Source organism: Erpetoichthys calabaricus, chromosome 3, assembly GCF_900747795.2.
Source record: "Erpetoichthys calabaricus chromosome 3, fErpCal1.3, whole genome shotgun sequence".
NCBI lineage: Eukaryota > Metazoa > Chordata > Cladistia > Polypteriformes > Polypteridae > Erpetoichthys > Erpetoichthys calabaricus.
Genome location: NC_041396.2, coordinates 104,559,215 through 104,576,394, shown reverse-complemented (window position 1 = coordinate 104,576,394; position 17,180 = coordinate 104,559,215). Strand labels below are relative to the sequence as shown.

The 17,180-nt window shown below is 37.8% G+C and overlaps 1 protein-coding gene across 2 annotated transcripts in view; it reads left to right on the top strand.

Annotated features, from left to right (window-relative positions):
* LOC127527298 (uncharacterized) overlaps positions 1-17,180 on the top strand; it is a 214,429-nt gene that overhangs the window by 26,133 nt on the left and 171,116 nt on the right. The window lies entirely within an intron of this gene.

Genomic DNA, 17,180 nt, shown 5'->3' with positions numbered 1-17,180 from the left:
GCACAACTGAGCTGCGACCACAGAACTAACTCCTCTGTGGATGATTCATTCAAGCATTTCAAGGCCTTTTGGGCATTATGTTGTAATGAAAATATCTGCTGAATGTACTTCGCAGTAACGAGATTTGTATAGACTTGTGTCATATAGGGAAACTGTCTGGACCATAAAAATACTTCATTGTAATGAAAATTTCGTTGTAAAGATATTTGTTTTAACGGAATTTTACCTGTATGCTAATTTACATTTATAAACACTAATATTTTAGCATTACATCATTGCTACATTTTGAGTTTGTAATAGTTTGTATTTGACTTTTATTAATACATAAAATTAAACATCTCTAATTGTTGCATATTCTTTCATCTTCAGATATTTAGAGAAAATGATATCTTGAAAATAATGTATTGTGGCACTTGTATCAGTATATGGATTGTATCAATGACCAAGTATATCTTCTTAAACTTATTCATTTCTGAAGGTAAAGGAGCTTATGGATTTTGATACTTGTATCTTTCAGACTGAGACATATATTTTCCTCTGAATCAGAATATGAGTGGGCAAAGGACAGATATGCTCTAGAGGTACCACCATCTCCTGTCCCAGAGAAACTGACGTCAAGGTGTCAACAAACCATCACACCTGTATTGGATCATTGTGACACATAATTCTTGACCTCATCAGCCCAGAGAACTTCAGAGGGTCTGCCAGCAGCTACCTCTAGATTTTTGCTCATGCTGCACTAGAGACTCCTCACAAAAACCTTCAGCAGAGACCAAGTGCTGTTTTGTTAAGAGATGGCATGTTCATTCATCTGTTCACCATATTAGAAGAAATAAAAGAAACTCAAAGAGTTCTTGGTGCCATGCTCCAGTCACTCTTCGTGTAGCATGTCAGTACAAGGTCTATTCCTTTTTTACTTGAGGGTTCAGTGTTTTCATTGAAGTCCCTCTCAGATGTTGAGGCAATAGAGCAGAAGCTAGCTGACTCAAACTTGCTCAAATATGTGGTAAGAGCTGTTCATATTTTTAATTTTAAAACCAGGGGACATGTTTGTGGGATCCACTTACAAGCATTTCTTATCATTGTTCTAGTTAAAATAATTAATTAATGACAAGCATAGCATGGCTTTCTTATTTGTTTGTCAACTACAATTGCAGGTAAAACGTTTTGTATTTGTTATGAACATGGTTGTCTTACAGTTTTTACCTAACAATATGTGCCTGGTTGCCTTAAATTTTGAATGAATTAATATCATTTCTTAATTTAGTTTGGAAGGTTTGAAAGCTTTAGAATAATAGGTGCTGTTTAACTGGACACCATAAATGTATGTAGGAACTTTAGTTAACACAAGAACATTGCTAATTTATTGTATTCCATTAAACTCATTTTCTTAGGGTTAGAAGAAATTTACGATTTTAAAACTATTTTTAAGTATTGATTAAGGAGAGATAAAAGTTGTATAAATGCCAGTTTTATAAATAGCTTCTAAAAAGTAGGTATATCTTGTCAAACACTGGTTATTGTACTTGGGGACATTGGTGATAGTACTACTGATGAAGCATCAAGACAAATGATGACGTTCCTGGTGGCAAATGACTTGTCCCAGCTGTTTGACTTATTTGGATGCTATGGAAAAAGAGAATTTCAAACTCTACTCCTCTTTGAAGTTTTACATGGTATTTCTTTGCTGTACAGTTTGATATAACAAATTAATACTGATATTGTATTGCAATGTAAATGTAAGACACATCCATAAAGTTCCGTGTGATGAGACTGTACTGAATGTGCAGACAGTTTGTTTTGGTGGTTAAGGCTTTGGACTACAAACAGTGAGGTTGTTGGTTCAAATCCTGCTACTGACACTGTGTGATCATGAGCAAGTCACTTCACCTGTGTGTGCTCCAATTGAAAAAAACAAAAGAAATGGAACCATTGTATCTCAAATGTTCTAAGTCGCCTTTAATAAATGTGTCAACGAAATAATAAATAATAATGGCTAACTTTTTTTGCCTCTTAAGGTGGCTTGAAGAAAAATGCCAGCACTAAAGCCATAAATCTTAAGGATGCTGAATGGGCAGTATCAAAATGGTTAACTGAGGACCGTGACAGAGTGGGGAACTGCTCTGAGGGTGCAGCAGCCACCAGCAAATTTTGTCAGGTAAATTTCAGGTTTAAAGGATTAGGTTAGAAGTAATATTACACTTTATAAGTGCTGTTCCGATACTGATACTAGCATCAGTTCTCAACTTGATACTGAGCTCATGTACTAATATATATACTTTAATATCAAATACCTAATAACAAATTACCACTATGTAGATCAAGCATTACTGGTTGGCATTGGCCAATAAAAATAAATGAAATTTGAAAAATACGTACCAAGTCTGACATTTAAAACCAGAGGCCTAATTACACTATTCTGCTTGAGGAATTTTTATAAAATGACAAATATCTTCATTATAATTCTTAGAAATTCACTGTGTCAGCCACAAAGCCATGTGATGATAATTTTAATGGTGAAACAGCATTGATTTATCTCAAAGGCAAAGTGTGAGCTATTCTTCCAATGATGATATCTTTCCAGACTTTACAAACAAATTATAAAGTCATAAAATTAAGATTTCTTGATATTTATCATGAAAAGTGATCTTTATCATTGGAGTCAAGCATAGCAGCAGAGAGAGTTTTTACAGAAAACCACACTTAAAAAATAACATGACTGATTAAAATGAAACAGTTTAAATTCAATTTGGCAGCTGTCCACATCCAAATAATAAAGTTTTGTTGCAAGGAGACCTATTATTATTTTGCCAATTATTTATAATGTAAATACTGAAATGTTTTCCCTGCATGGAGTTTGTATGTTCTCCCCGTGTCTGTGTGGGTTTCCTCCGGGCGCTCCGGTTTCCTCCCACAGTCCAAAGACATGCAGGTTAGGTGCACTGGTAATCCTAAATTGTCCCTAGTGTGTGCTTGGTGTGTGGGTGTGTGTGTGTGCCCTGTGGTGTGCTGGCGCCCTGCCCAGGATTTGTTCCTGCCTTGCGCCCTTTGTTGGCTGGGATTGGCTCCAGCAGACCCCCGTGAGCCTGTGTTAGAATATAACGGGTTGGACGATGACTGACTGACTGCCTGAGATGTTTATTCTAAATGAACATAAATTTCAAAACAACCACGATGCAAAATTGCAGCTTCATTTCCCTTTCTCTCAAAAAATTGACTTTTCAGCCAAGAATGTCAGACTGAAATTAGACATAGTCTTTATACACTGTGAGACTTGCCCGGACACCACCAGACAGAGACCACATCTTTATAAAATTGACGTTTATTTTTTCTCTTCTCCAACACAACACAACACAGTCCCGCACATAACACTGTGCTACTTGCCCCAATCACTGTTACTCTGGGCCTTTCCTCTCACTGTCCGTGGGCCACCTGTCCTCTCTCTCCAGGAGCTTTGTCCTGCTCCTGCTCCCGACTCCAGCTCTCTGATTGGATGGAGGCGGCCCCTTTTATCCCCACCCGGATGAGCTCCAGGTGCTCTGCCTGACGTCACCTCCTGGTGTGGTGGAAGTGTCAGGAGAGCACCCGGAAGCACTTCGGGTGACCCTGGAAGGATCAACGTCCATGGGTGTGGCAGAAGTAAATACTGTATGTCCATGAGGTTTGGGGCGCCCCCTGGCGGTGGATACTGGCCCCATCGGGCTTGAGCCTCCCTGCTCCCCTTCTGTGGGCCTCTTCTAATCCAGGGCGGTTGCCCCCTCGTGGCCCGGAGGATGAATACGCCACGACCCGGTCCTTCCAGGCGTCCCGGCCGGGTCTGACCCCCAGCCTTGTACGATAACACTGACAAAGCTACTTGTCCCTTATATGCTAAAAACAGATTTTTCTGTTATTTATGTAATAAATTATAATAACAAATATCCAACCACACTGTCTGGCAATGATAATCCTATTGGAAACTTTGGCAAACTAAAATTTCTCAGTTTGACCAAAATATCATGAAAATACCTTTATAAATGAGTGCACTTGATTTTCAAAAACAGCATGGCACTATAAGTGATTTTGAAAAACAAACAGTAAATATTTCATTAATCATGGATTCCACATCACATTCTATAATATTAACCCCATAAACTAATATGAGGGAGAACAGTTAATGATTTAAAATAATGTCATTATTCATTATTGTATGTAAGGACTGACTTTTTAGAAAAGGTAAGTGGCAGGCCCTTTTTAATGAAAAGGAACTCCTCTGCATGCTAAGCTGTGAATCAGTATTAGGTTTTAACAACAATGTCACATTGAACTGAACAGAGTTTCACTCTTAAGTCTTTTACATAATGCTGAGAGATACAGTATAAACATCTTCAGATCACCAGTTTTCCATCCATCCATCCATTTTCCAACCCGCTGAATCCGAACACAGGGTCATGGGGGTCTGCTGGAGCCAATCCCAGCCAACACAGGGCACAAGGCAGGAACCAATCCCGGGCAGGGTGCCAACCCACCGCAGGACACACACGAACACACCAAGCACACACTAGGGCCAATTTAGAATCGCCAATCCACCTAACCTGCATGTCTTTGGACTGTGGGAGGAAACCGGAGTGCCTGGAGGAAACCCACGCAGACACGGGGAGAACATGCAAACTCCACGCAGGGAGGACCCGGGAAGCGAACCCGGGTCCCCAGGTCTCCCAACTGCGAGGCAGCAGCGCTACCCACTGCGCCACCGTGCCGCTCACCAGTTTTGCCCGTATGCATAATTGCATTTTTCACAAAATGGTATTGATGCAATCTTACCATCTACCTAGATAGATAGAGGGAACATTATTTGTCCCCAGGGGAAATTTGGCATTTAAGCCACCTCTGTACACATATTTTCCAGTATATTAATAAAATAATATTTTGTGCTGTTTATTGTTTCAATCAAACATCAGGGCTGGGCAACCATCATGGTAGAGTGCCAAAGAAATGCAAGAATTTATTTCAACCCTCCAATCCCACCCTTGGCTCTGCATGTTACTTAGACCCATATTGTACAAGGAGCAACAAGTGATATTTGAAGATTAGAACAAAATCCTGCATGACATCTGCATTCCAGGAGGAGGGTTGCCTACACCTGAAACAAATTCATTTCCTGTTTTATCTCTATTGTTTGTTTATAGTCAGTTAGATTTTTCATTGCTAAATTATAGCTGGCAATGTACAAGCAATGTGAGTTTTGGTCTAAACAACAGTGAAACCTCTTGAACAAGACTTTATGTATTGATTTACAGCCATGCAATTTGCTCTTTGGCTATCTGCATTACTAAATATGAAGAAAAGAGAAGGACATTATAAGTGCATGTTTGTGTTTTTTTCCTGCCTCCTTTAGATGCTCTGAAGAGCTTGATGAAAATGTACAGGATTCACAAGTGGATCATGTACAATTTTAGACATTAAATAGTTTCAATTTTGATTTTATTGCAGATACAATTAGGGATCCAAGCTTCTGGAACTGTAATTGTTTTTATGTATGTATGTATGTAATTATTTATTTAATTTTTTTTGATGTTCAAGCAGCACAACTGTAGATCCCTATTGTTTTTTGCAGAATTTTTATTTTTTGTTTTATGCATGTTTACATTTTATCAAACTATTTCCTGTATTGTTCATTATTAGCTTGTTACTAACATAATTTTTAATATAATTTATGTTGCATTTTTGAATAATATTAAAATGCAAAAATAAAAGCAAATATATTACATTTGTATTTCAAGTTCTGTTTATTCTTATTAATAATTTGGTTTTTTTATTATTAGTTTATATAATAAACAATATTATTTTTTTTTTGATTGGACTCTTTATTCTTTTTTCTTTTGGGGTGGGTTAGATGTGGTTACTGTAAAATAAGGTAGCCCATGCAGCCCAAATGACACCCTTGAAATGTCCACTTGCAACCCATGCAGGAATATATATGTACCCTATGCATTATACCCCACATAAAACCCACAAGGTTCCCTCTAGTGACCAGTCTGGTATCCATCATTATCCCATATGGGCATCCAAATATGGGGCCCATCTGGAACCTGCAGACAAAAGTTGGTGGGGCCCAGTTTGGCTGTCCAGATATGTTCCAGTTTCAAGCTCATATGGGACCAATGTAGGCCCCACATGGACATGCTGGCTGAGCATTTAGTCTGTCCATCCATTTATTATCTTACTGGGGCAGAGTCACAAGGTAGCTGGAGCCTATACCAGCAAGCATAGAGTAGAAGGCAGGAACAATCCCAGGGCAGCGAGCTAGTTTATCACAGGTAGGGCACACTCACACCTGGGTGTTCATTTTTTTTCAATTGATGGGCCATTTACTACTACCAGCGTATGACTGGCCTTGCTCTTTCATACATATTGAGTATGACGAAAGTGTAAAATGATTTAAATGAAAACACTAATACAATGCAGGACAGTATCAAGGTGTGTTAATGGTCTATAATTCTTACTGATGAATGTACAAACTGCTCTCATGAGCTGTCAGAGCCAGATGAGAAATACATCAACAAAATGACACAATGTCTTTTGTAGTGAAATGCGTGTAGACACAATGGCAGTTTATACAAATACAATGAGAAATACTAATGTGTGTTGGGAAATGAGGTACTCATTTTACAAATGCATTAAGAGTGAGGTGAATGACATTTCTGATGTATGAACTGCATCAAAGTGATTAAGAAAAACTGTACCATTATCATTAGCCTTGGTCTTTTCAAGCAGTTGCATTTAATTCACCATTGTTTAAGTTTTAAAGCCCTAGTGTTGTAGGTGTACAAAAAATACCTTCAAAAATCCAAAACATGCTTTGTTATTTCTTCTCAAATGTTATTATGGGGTGTCATTGGGAAAAATGATAAACTTGTTTTTGTACTATTATGTATTGTACGTTTATAGCATGTGTGATAGTAATGAGACTTCAGACATCATAAAGGTTTGGGGCAGTCACCCGTATATTATTTCCCAGGTGCAAAAGTTTAGTAATATTTGTTCATAAGACAGAGTCCAAAACAGAACTGATCATTTTGAGGTAAGATGGCGGTTTTTAAGGGCTGGGGAAGGAAATGATGTCATCTAGTCCAGAGCCGGAAGTGACGTCATCAGAGGTGCCAGCGCCGGAAGTGATGTCATCAGAGGCGCCAGAACCTGGTGAGATTTCCCGGGAATGGTCTGCAAAAAACTGAGAGAGACAGTCAGCCCACTCTGCCACCCCCAGGCCCTTTAGCTGTCTTCTAAACGCACGTGTGTGACACATGTCAAATGGAAAAATGTTCTGTTCCTCTCAAATGTATACATCAGGGGTGGACAGATTCAGTCCTGGAGGGTCGCAGTGGCTGCTGGTTTTTGCTCCAACCCAATTGCTTAATAAGAAGCCCTTATTGCTCAAGTAACACTTCAGCTTCACTTTAGTTGTCTTGCTCGTTAAGATTTTGAACCCTTATTGCTTATTTTAGTCTTAAACAGCTGTATTCTTGGTTTTTAATTGCTCCTAATTAGCAACACCATGCAAATAACAAAAGAGACCAGCATTTCTCCATTTAGCTTGTTTTCATTTACACCTGTGTGTATTTATCATGCACTATTTGGTTTAATTAAATACTTGGAAGGAAAGTGAAGAGAAAAAAGTGAAGCACTGAGAATTACTCATCTGTTTTAGACTTCAAATCATTTGGATGATATCCTTAGAAAGGAAAATAAATCTAGGATATGAGAATGACCTGACATGGCAGAGTTAAAGCCCTAGCAAGCCATGCAATTAAATAATTGACAAGGATTGGTTTTTAATTAAGCAACTGGGTTGGAACAAAAACCTGCAACCACTGCGGCCCTCCAGGACTGAATCTGCCCACCCCTGGTATACATTTTTGTGGTGCAAAATGTGAAATCCCTTTTTTAAATGACAAATATTTTACCTAAATTCTAAATGCCTCTGCTAAATTCTAAATGGCCAACTTAAATGCTAAATGTCTCTGTTATATACAAAATGTTGCACTTAAATGTTAATGTCCAACTTAAATACTAAATGTTTCTGTTAAATGCTAACTGTCAAACTTTAATATTAAATGCCGAACTTAAATGCTAAAAGTCTCTGTTAAATGCTAAATGCCACACTTAAATTATAAATGTCCAACTTAAATGGTTAAATGTTGTGCTTAAATGATAAGTATCCAAGTTAAATGTTAAATATCCAACTTAAATTACTAAATGTCGTACTTAAATGCTAAATATTCAAGTTAATTACTAAGTTTCACACTTAAATGGCTAAATGTCACACTGAGAAACAGCGCAAATGCACTCATCAACACATTATCACACACAGGCCACTCCAAGGTAAGAATTGTTAGGATTCAGTGATCTACACTCTGCACGTACATTGTAATGTGAAAAAAGCACATGCTGCATTACAATTGTCATTCAAACTGAAACAGCATCATTAGCATCAACAGGAGCCACTGTAGACACCTCTGTGGTGAAAAGAAAATAACAATTTATATCAAGGCCGGCATTAAAGATCCACTCCAGTGCTGCAGCAACAAACAGCAGTGAGATAAACACATCTGGACCTGCTTACAAAAATCTATCTATTGCTATAGTAGTGTTAGCCTTTACAAAACTTGAAATTGTTAGTTAAATATTTTGTTTTGTTATACACATGAAACAAGATGTTCATTTATTTTTGATATATTTTTATGAATTATAGTAATAATAGTGATAAAAATGATAATGAGACAAAAGAACAATATTTATGAGAAGAGAGTGTTATGGTGAACAAATCTCTTTTTTGCAGTATTATGCCATCTACTAGCCAGCATTTGTAAGATGTATACTGTAATTAATAGTTTTATTTCTTGACACTAAGTAATCTCTGGCACAATTATTTTCAATGTATTGATGGTCCACAAAGATTCATTTTGCTTGACAATTCTGTTGAGTTTTTGAAACCCGATAGGGCCATGCATAGTTCAAACAAAGCTCACTGAGCAAAGATTCAAAATGATGAGCAGGCATGTGCAGTTCAAATCACACCCTAAACATGGTTTGAATAACTGAGCTGACATGCGCAGTTCAATCAAAGCTTGATGAATGAGGATTCAAAACACTGAGCTGACATGCACAGTTCAAATGAAATTCCAAGCATGGCTCAAATCTCAAAGCTGACATGTGCAGTTCAAATGAAACTCTGAGCACGATTTGAATCACTAACATGACAAGCACAGTTGAAATGAAGATTGATGAATGAGAATTTGAAATGCTGAGCTGGCATGCTCAGTTCAAATTAAACTCCAAGCACGGTTTGAATCACTAAGTTTACAAGCACAGTTTAAACGAAGCTCAGTGAATAAGAATTCTACAAGTGCAGTTGACATGTGCAGTTCAAATAAAGCCCTAAACACAGTTTGAAATATTGAGCGCACATGAGAAGTTGAAATGAAACCCTGAGCAAAGTTTGAAATCAAATCATTAAACTCACACACGCAGTTTAAACAAAGCGTTGAAACACTGAGGTGACAACAGTGAGTTAGGCATGACATGCCTTTTTAATCATTCCGTATTTATTTGAGAGGGATTTGTTGTTTATCGCAATAACATTTTATTTTTCTATTCATTTATTGGGCTTCTGTACTGTGGTATCTATCTATTGAATGAAACGGACACTGGTATTCAAGGTTGAAGATGATTGATAGGCAGAACAAGCCTTTGTGAGGCATTGACACATTTGAAGCCATTGTGCTGTAAATTGTTGCAAGGTTACCAAGCATTTAACATCCATCCCTCTAGTAATATTTTATAATTTTATATTAATAAAGGGTCCAGGTTGGCTTCATGCTCTCTGTTGCACCAGGGAGCCTCTTGAACCCGGATCATCAATAGCCATAACCGAGATGAGCCAGGCAAATGAGGACACTCACATAGCAAGGGGTAGGTGAAACAGTGTTCAGTGCCTTTATTAAAATAAATTAAAATCAGTGTTCAAACGATAAATCCAATGAATAAATAATCCATTAAATGTCTTGAATGTGGAGGTTAAATGGTCTCAAATAAATAATCCATAAAATCATGGTTAAAAAAAGCAGGAAACTGTTGTTTAAAAACTCATAAGCCCAGGTGTATCCTTCTAACACTGATGTCTCCCCGGCCTACCCTATTCAGGTCTCGCAGTGCAGACATCAACAGGCAAACACAGACAACCCTCTGTTTCCCTCCCTGGCCCCTGCTGTCTGTCTGTTGTTATTTACAGGGTGCTCCTGAGCCCAACTCCCTTCAAGTCCAAATGCTATGCCAGACCTTGCGAAGGAGTCTTCCTCGAGTACTTAGTGATTGCTCCTGATCCCTGGCTGATCAGCAAGAGCAACCCAAAGCCCTATCTTAAGCACTAGATACAAGTTCCATTCCCGGGGCTCCATTCCCATCCGCCTGCTTCCGTCGATCATACTGGTGCTCACTCGCTCCTGCCCTTCTCTCCATTCTTTAACCTCCATTCTCTTTTCTGTGTCTTTTTCCATCTCCCCATTTATCAGTCATTCAGTCATTTTCCAACCCACTAGAACCTAACACAGGGTCACGAAGGGTATGCTGGAGCCAATCCCAGCCAATACAGGGTGCAAGGCAGGAACAAATCCCAGGCAGGGCACCAGCCCACCACAGCCTCCCCATTGTTTTTTATTTGTTTAAAAACTCGCTCTTCGCCATTGACCATTCGTTACACACCTCCCTCCACAAAGCCGCCAGTTGTACAGGAAGGCAACGTTGTGCAACTGGTGGCCAAGGTCTGTGGCATGGCCCTTCTCTCTGTTCTTTAATCTCTGCTCTCTTTTCTGTCTCCCCATTTGTCCTGTGAAGGCTCCTTTTATCGTACATAATTGGCCTGATTGGGTGCAGGTACAAGTCTTCACACACTCAGAGGTGTGAATGTTCCACCTGACTGATCCACTCACTTTTACATGTGTGTTTGTGATTGGCCAAGTTACTGCAATCAACCCAGGAGTGGCACCATCTTGTGCACACCCACACCCATTCCAAGTCCACTCTTTCTGAGGCCCTTTGTCATGGACCATTCATCACAATTACAGCCTCAGTCCATATACTGAAGTTCAGTGACACACTGAAACAACATTCCAGAAAGTCACTTTGTGATCTGTATTGTGGCTGTGATGTGATTTCCTTTGTTTGATATATAGTGTTAAAAAATAAAAGTATCTAAAATATATTAAGAGTTTCATTGCAAAACATATTAAACTTCATGTTGAAGAGCTAGAGGCACTAGTTTAGAAAGATTGCTGATCGAAAGTCATACTGAGTGTATATTTTAGAAAAACATAACATAATACTGTCCAACATGTTTACAAGTATGTTTTTGTTTATGAGTGCTATTGGGCATTCTCTTTTATGAGAAATCACTTGTCACACATGTGTGCTTAGGAGGCAGTCAAAAAGCCCTGAGGTGAGTGAAATATCACGAGACAAGGGGTTGATATGCGATACTAACATTTCTCTCTAGCTTTCGTCAGACAAAAAGAAGAAAAATAACTCACCTTCCACACTTCTGGGTTCCCAAGATGGCTTCCAAACATCACTTCCGCCTCTGACTCCCGATGATAACATCACTTCTGGCACCCTTGTCATGACCTCACTTCTGGCTCCCTCTAAAGATGCCACTTCCGTCTGACAGTTATGACGTCATCTCCTGCCAACTCACTTCCCCCAGCCATTTTTTCACTGTATAAAAACACCATCTTTGTCATGTCCATCCATCCATCCATTTTCCAACCCGCTGAATCCGAACACAGGGTCACGGGGGTCTGCTGGAGCCAATCCCAGCCAACACAGGGCACAAAGCAGGAACCAATCCCGGGCAGGGTGCCAACCCACCGCAGTCTTTGTCATGTACCATTGTCAATTACTATAAAGTACTTTGATTGTATTTTTGCCTTTTTTGCACTCATTGTCCATTGGACATTATATGGGGACGGTCCCTACTCTTTTTTTTGTTGTGGAAGATTCTTGTTTTATTACACACTGTAAATAGTTTCAGCCAATCAGTGCCTTCCAAACATCTAGCATGAACGTGTGAACCTTCATGTCAGTGACGTTAGACAAGCTTTTCATTTATTTCGATTGAGTTGTTGGACTTTACTATTGGGTATTGTTTGATTTAACATTTAGTTTAACAAAGAACTTACTTAGTTCTTAACCCATGGAAATGTACACATGCCTCTTAAACTATATACTGAAATGCCTACATTTACAGCATCTGTTTAAGGAAGTTGTAATTTTTATTTTTTTGCCCATTATTATGCATTATAACTAGTCAGTGTTATGTATTATTTATCACTACTCACAAGTCCTGCTTTATTGAGATTGTCTCCTATGTTAAATACACAGACATTTTATAGGGAACTTTCATTAAAATGACTGTAACAGACTTTTCATTTTCTTAAAATCACTTATGTTCTCAACAGTTAAACATAAGATCAAAAATCAAGGAAGTTGTGAATTTGTGTGAACTACTCTAAATTGTGCAGACTGTACAGAAAGTGAATATTATTAACAATGCATTCTGTCCTAAATTACTTCTCATGAGCTTTTTTGATATTTACTAAAGGCAACTGCTTCTCAGTTTGTATATTAATATATTTTCAAACTGTTTTATTTTAATTTAATGTGAATTACGTTTAAACATATTACGTTTATTGCTTGTGTAGATATGTAATGTTTGATAAAAATAAAGAGTAACAAAGCATATCCATCCATCCATTATCCAACCCGCTATATCCTAACTACAGGGTCACGGGAGTCTACTGGAGTCAATCCCAGTGCAAGGCAGGAAACAAACCCCAGGCAGGGCGCCAGCCCACCGCAGGACACACACACACACCCACACACCAAGCACCCACTAGGGACAATTTAGGACCGCCAATGCACCTAACCTGCATGTCTTTGGACTGTGGGAGGAAACCGGAGCACCCGGAGGAAACCCACACAGACACGGGGAGAACATGCAAACTCCACGCAGGGAGGACCCGGGAAGCGAACCCGGGTCTCCTAACTGTGAGGCAGCAGCGCTACTCACTGCGCCACCGTGCCACCCAACAAAGCATATACACAGATAAAATTGATTTTTGGGGTGGTAAATATAATATGTATAAAATGAGCAAAATTTACATTCAGGGATTTACTTTTAATATGAAATATGCAATTTTGGGTACAATTCATACTGCTAATCATTTTTAACAGTACAAAATGCTGATCATATTCAATGCTATTTAAAATAGTTCATACAATGTAGAGTAACTTAAGTAAACACTTCCTCATGCAAAGGTCTAGTTACAGTTACTCAAATACGGAACGCTCGCAATTACATGTGCCTCAGTTGCGATAGAACTTGGAGGATGGAGGAGGACATGTTAATTTATCTTCTAGAATACCGCGGACTTTTTACATGAAATAAAGGTAAGATTTATCTGCTTGCATAAAAGAGTATGGGTTTCAATTCATTCACAATTGCCAATAACCGAGTAATTGCTGACTGTATTCATCTGAAGCCAGTTTCTCCCAGCATTATGAAATCATTTGGTGTCAAGTTAATAATATGGAATGTATCAATTAATTTAACTGTGGAGTTGAAGCTTTGGCTTTGTTTTAAATGACCTTCGAGTCCCCACATAAAAGTATTCATACAGTAAGCACAAAATTATTAATACTTGACCGGAGCTGTTGTAATATTAGATATTTATTGTCAAATGAATATGAAAATGGAAATGTCAGCAGATTTTCTTTAAGCATTTACGGTGTTAAAACAGATGCTCTTGTTAATCCTAGCTTGTTCCCTTAGTTCTGCATTGTTTAAAATAGTGAAGTGTGCTGTAGCACGGTAACAGTATATAGATGACATTGATCGTACTCAAATTATTAATAAGTAGGGCAGTCGATTTGGAACGTCAATACTGTAAGGCAAAATGGAAAAAGGTGAACCCGGTAATGTTAAAGTGACATTCTGTAAACTGTGTTAAAAGGCTTGGGTTGACAAAACAAACAATATATCGAAAATAGCTAGTAAAGCAAAATGTCAAAACACAAGAAAAGTGAGGTTTAACGAAATTTGACAATTTTTACAGCAGTGCTTTGCTCACACAGTATTTTAAGCAGTTCTAGTGAATGGATTGTTTGTTTAATTATATTTTTTCTTGAAATGTATACTTAAGTCCTACCAATTTAATTAGTGAATGTAAATTTCACAAAAAGATCACTGTACACAGGTTATTAACAGATCTATATTTTAAGGAGGAAAAAGTTTTCACTTTGTTTGACCATAATTATTATATATTAAAAATGAGTCATAGCAGGGATAAGTGAATGAATAATAAAAGAAAAATAATTGTGTGCTTCTGTGCTTAAGAAACGTTATCAGGTTCAATGCATTTTCAAATCCAGTGAAATGTTTATATGATATTACTTTATAAATTAATTCTTCTTCAACAGATCACTCACCAACATTGCAACATTTTGTGCAAACAGTATGATACAACATAAATAAAAACCTGATTTCCTAGTTAGATTAAAAAAGAACTGTATAATTTGTTAAAATGTGTATGTCTATAGCATTGTTTATTTCCTCGGTTTTCAGAAACATACACAGATTAGCATGGGGCCCCCAGGCAACTGCCAAGCGTACCCATGCATTAAGACAGCCCTGCCTAAGGTGTGCTAGTTTTGATATTGTTTCACTTTCTGCATTTGCAAGAGAATTTGAGTACTCCTTGCAACTGCCAGTACAATTGTTTGTGACTACTATTTTGTTATACCAGAAATTTTATCAGTAATAAGTACAGAAATGCAGCTTAATTCCCAAGGCTTCACAAAAGTATTTTCATAATTGTAGAATAGATGCATACAGTTTTCAACTAATCCTGCAGTGTTGTGTGAAGTATTTAATGGATCTGCTTGTACATATTGTGCGTGGCCATTTCATTAATTTGTTTTTTGACAGATAATCTAGCACATGCCTGTTTTTTAAAACAAATGTTTATATTTCTGCATGACACTAATGAAATTCTGAGTTAAATTTGCAAGTTGGAGAGAAAGGGGGCATAGTCCACAGAATTGTGTGGTGCTGTGGTGTATAACAAGAACTGAATTGAAGAGTGGCAGATCAGAAAATAATTCAAGAAAGAAAAATGGCCAAGACCTTCTCAATTCTAGAGTTGAAGTGGTTAATTCTAGCCCACAATTTTAAGGAGAAATAGCCTTCTTTATTCAGCAAGGATCAAGTAAAAATGTTTAATACAGTCATTGTCATTGCTTATTTATTTATTTATTTGACTGTGCACAGGTTACATATCAAATAAAAAGAACTGCAAAGGATTTTATTAAATTTTGATGAAGCGTCACATTAGTCAAATTCCATTTTAGGGTTCAGGTATGAGTATGGACTGATCAGTATTGGAGCAAATATTGTACCTGCATAAAATCACACTTACAAACACATACACCTAACCACAGAGATTGACTAGACTGCACCTAATCCAACTCTTACTTGAATCTGTCCTGGATCTGATGACACATAATTGCAGACCTATATTCTTTCTAACACACACAACGCACTTCGTTATGGTGCATTTTGTTAATAGTCAAAATAATCATTGTTTGTCTGAAACACTTAGTAGATTTATGTTTTTTCAATAGGACTGGCAAGCTTTGTTGGGCTGAATGGCCTGTTCTCGTCTAGATTGTTCTAATGTTCTAATGTGAGACAAGTCACCTCCTCACCCTGGTGCCCAGGCTCTTCTAATAAATATTCACATCTTGTGATTTTTCTTACGATTGCCACTTTATTAATTATTATTATTGAACATCTATGTAAATAAAATGTCATTTTTTGTTTTGATGATCATTAACCGTTGACAGTAGGTGTGTAGCAAAGGACCACTTTATCTTTTGTATGTTCAGGACTTATAGTGTTCACTCCGGAGTGTCGATCAGGACACTGGCAAATGATGCAGAGTATTCCACACAGCAGCTTAGTTTGAAATTGAACTTATTTGGAGATATACACCTGCATTCGAATAGGTATAGGTGTATTTGTATTTGTGTGTGTGGTCTACAATAAAAAAGAATACATAAAACTTATTGATAAAGTACCCAAAGTCCACTAGATGGCAGTATTACTGAAATTAAGCATTAGCTTACCGGCAGTATAGAATTCAAATCAATAACGTAATCAGTACATTTAAACGACTTTACATCTTAACATATAAAAACATAAAATACAAGGAAAATGCAAACGAACCCACCTCTGGTCATCAACGCACACTTATCTTAACTCGGTCCACTGCTGATTCTTATAACAAATAAATGTTTCTTTTTGCGGATTGACTATTGCGACACTCGCGCACCTTCTTCACTTTTTAACATCCCATAATAGACACTCTCATGCATGCTGGGAGGTGCACCCTTAAATGTGATCCGTGGCTCTTTATAATTGATACCTCTCTAACAAGGTGACTGCTTCTTTCATTAATTCTGTTCCTATAAATGATTTATTCTGCTGTGCTGGAGATAGGACAACTTCTCATTTACTGATCCCCTCCCCAGTCTTTGACAAGATGCATTCACAAGAGAGTAATGTTTCTGACAAAATCAAGTGCTTTTATCAAAGTTTTATGACCAGGTGTGCTTATCCAGTTGCTGCTTCTTGCAGTCCCAAGTCCTCCACAAATAGCAGAAAACGCTCTCGATGGCAGTGATTCTGTGTCAAAGACTATTGTAATTAGTTATACTTTAATTTATATTACATTTGGAAATCGTCATTACATACCAGCGATTTGAAAATCCCTGAATAATGACAACGCTTAATAAAGAGTGTCCAGCGCGTTTACTTTTATGCTGGCCACGCAGAATTTATAAATGTTAGGCGTCTCGGCATCTCTGACAGGATCGAGATGGGGTACATCAGAATAGAAGGCGGACAGTCAATGTGCATGCTGCATTACGCGAGACATGCTCATCGATTTTATCTAGATTCTGCATGGTCATGACTCCAAGGAAAGAGGTGTCCTTCGTGAATGTCTCTCTAAAGTATGTGTTAACTTACAAATAAGTATTGCGTAAGTATTTTTTGGATATCTTTATACTACTTAAGCAGCGTT